Source organism: Arachis stenosperma, chromosome 6 (assembly GCF_014773155.1).
Source record: "Arachis stenosperma cultivar V10309 chromosome 6, arast.V10309.gnm1.PFL2, whole genome shotgun sequence".
NCBI lineage: Eukaryota > Viridiplantae > Streptophyta > Magnoliopsida > Fabales > Fabaceae > Arachis > Arachis stenosperma.
In genome coordinates, this window is record NC_080382.1 from 102,392,217 (window position 1) to 102,395,281 (window position 3,065).

Here is a 3,065-nt window from a genome sequence, read left to right on the forward strand (position 1 = left end):
AAGCACAACTCTCTTTAGAGGACCTGACCGAATTCATCAAAGAAGAAGAACACATGGCAGCCGAAAACAACAACAATGCCAACAATGCAAGGAAGGTGCTGGGTGACTTTACTGCACCTACTCCCAACTTCTATGGAGAAGCATCTCTATCCCTGCCATTGGAGCAAACAACTTTGAGCTTAAGCCTCAATTAGTTTCTCTAATGCAACAGAATTGCAAATTCCATGGACTTCCAATGGAAGATCCTCATCAGTTTTTAGCTGAGTTCTTGCAAATCTGTGACACAGTCAAGACTAATGGGGTTGACCCTGAGGTCTACAGACTGATGCTATTCCCTTTTGCTGTAAGAGACAGAGCTAGAATATGGTTGGACTCACAACCTAAGGATAGCCTGGACTCTTGGGAAAAGCTAGTCAATGCCTTCTTGGCAAAGTTCTTTCCACCTCAAAAATGGAGTAAGCTTAGAGTGGAAGTCCAAACCTTCAGACAGAAGGATGGAGAATCCCTCTATGAAGCTTGGGAAAGATACAAACAATTAATCAGAAAATGTCCCTCAGACATGCTTTCTGAATGGAGCATCATAGGTATCTTCTATGATGGTCTCTCTGAACTATCCAAGATGTCTTTGGATAGCTCTGCTGGAGGATCTCTTCATCTGAAGAAGACGCCTACAGAAGCTCAAGAGCTAATTGAAATGGTTGCAAATAACCAATTCATGTACACTTCTGAAAGGAATCCTGTGAATAATGGGACTAATCAGAAGAAAGGAGTTCTTGAGATTGACACTCTGAATGCCATAATGGCTCAGAACAAGATATTGACTCAACAAGTCAATTTTATTTCTCAAAGTTTGTCTGGAATGCAAAATGCACCCGGCAGTACTAAGGAAGCTTCATCTGAGGAAGAAGCTTATGATCCTGAGAACCCTTCAATGGAAGAGGTGAATTACCTAGGAGAACCCTATGGAAACACCTATAATTCTTCATGGAGAAATCACCCAAATTTCTCATGGAAGAATCAAGAGAGACCTCAACAAGGTTTCAATAATAATAATGGTGGAAGAAACAGGTTTAGCAATAACAAGCCTTTTCCATCATCTTTTCAGCAACAGACAGAGAGTTCTAAGCAGAATACCTCTGACTTAGCAACAATGGTCTCTGATCTAATCAAAACCACTCAAAGTTTCATGAATGAAACAAGGTCCTCCATCAGAAATTTGGAAGGACAAGTGGGTCAGCTGAGCGAGAAAGTTACTGAACTCCCTCCTAGTACTCTCCCAAGTAATACAGAAGAAAATCCAAAAGGAGAGTGCAAAGCCATAACCATGGCCGAATATGGAGAGCAAAGAGAGGAGGTGGATGCCACTGAGGAAGACCTCAATGGGCGTGCACCAACCTCCTCTGAGTTCCCCAATGAGGAACCATGGGAATCTGAGGCTCAAAATGAGACCATAGAGATTCCATTGGACTTACTTCTGCCTTTCATAAGCTCTGATGAGTATTCCTCCTCTGAAAAGGATGAGTATGTCACTGAAGAGCAAGTTGCTAAATACCTTGGAGCAATCATGAAGTTAAATGACAAGTTATTTGGAAATGAGACTTGGGAAGATGAACCTCCCTTGCTCACCAAAGAACTGGATGACTTGTCTAGGCAGAAATTATCTCAAAAGAGACAAGATCCTGGGAAGTTTTCCATACCTTGTACCATAGGCACCATGACCTTCAAGAAGGCCCTGTGTGACTTAGGGTCAAGTGTGAACCTCATGCCTCTCTCTGTAATGGAGAAGCTAGGGATCTTTGAGGTACAAGCTGCAAGAATCTCATTGGAGATGGCAGACAACTCAAGAAAACAAGCTCATGGACTTGTAGAGAATGTTTTGGTAAAAGTTGAAGACCATTACATTCCTACTGATTTCATAGTCCTGGAGACTGGGAAGTGCATGGATGAATCCATCATCCTTGGCAGACCCTTCCTAGCCACAGCAAAGGCTGTGATTGATGTTGATAGAGGTGAACTGATCATTCAAGTGAATGAAAAATCCTTGGTGTTTAAGGCTCAAGGATATCCCTCTGTCACCATGGAGATGAAGCTTGAAGAGCTTCCCTCAAATCAGAGACAAATAGAGCCCCCAAAGTCAAACTCTAAGTTTGGTGTTGGGAGGCCACAACCAAACTCTAAGTTTGGTGTTGAACCCCCACATTCAAACTCTAAGTTTGGTGTTGGGAGGTTCCCACATTGCTCTGATCATTTGTGAGGCTCCATGAGAGCCATCTGTCAAGCTACTGACATTAAAGAAGCGCTTGTTGGGAGGCAACCCAATGATTATATTTTATATATTTTCTTTTGTTATTTTATGTTTTTTTGTAGGTTGATGATCATAAGAAGTCACAAAATCCATTGAAAAAGCAAAAACAGAATGAAAACAGGAAGAAAATAGCACACCCTGGAGGAAGAATTCACTGGCGTTTAAACGCCAGTGAGGCTAGCAGTTGGGCGTTTAACGCCCAGTCTGGCACCATTCTGGGCGTTTAACGCCAGAAAGGGGCACCAGACTGGCGTTAAACGCCAGAAAAGGGCAAGAACCTGGCGTTAAACGCCAGGAATGGGCACCAGCCCGGCGTTTAACGCCAGAAATGGCTCAAAACATGATTTTAAGCAATATTTGGTGCAGGGATGACTTTTCCTTGACACCACAGGATCTGTGGACCCCACAGGACCCCCACCTACCCCACCACCACCCTCTCTCTTCTTCCCCCATTCACCAATCACCTCAATACCTCTTCCCCAAAAACCCTTCACCTATCAAATCCCATCTTTCTCTTCACCACTCACATCCATCCTTCATAAAACCCCACCAACCTCACCCTTCAAATTCAAACCACTTTCCCTCCCAAAACCCACCCATAATGGCCGAACACCATCTCCCCTCTTCCCTATAAATACCCTTCTTCACTCCTTCATTTTCACACAACCTAAACACCACTTCTCCCCTTCTTTGGCCGAATACAAAGCCATCCCTTTCTCCCTCATTTCTTCTTCTTCTACTCTCTTCTTTCTTCTTTTGC

General features: G+C 43.4%; 1 non-coding gene across 1 annotated transcript; it reads right to left on the reverse strand.

Annotated features, from left to right (window-relative positions):
* Positions 1 to 457: 457 nt before the first annotated feature.
* LOC130937790 (small nucleolar RNA R71) lies at positions 458 to 565 on the reverse strand. The gene has a single exon (XR_009068989.1). It is a non-coding gene; the product is annotated as a small nucleolar RNA R71 (small nucleolar RNA).
* Positions 566 to 3,065: the final 2,500 nt, after the last annotated feature.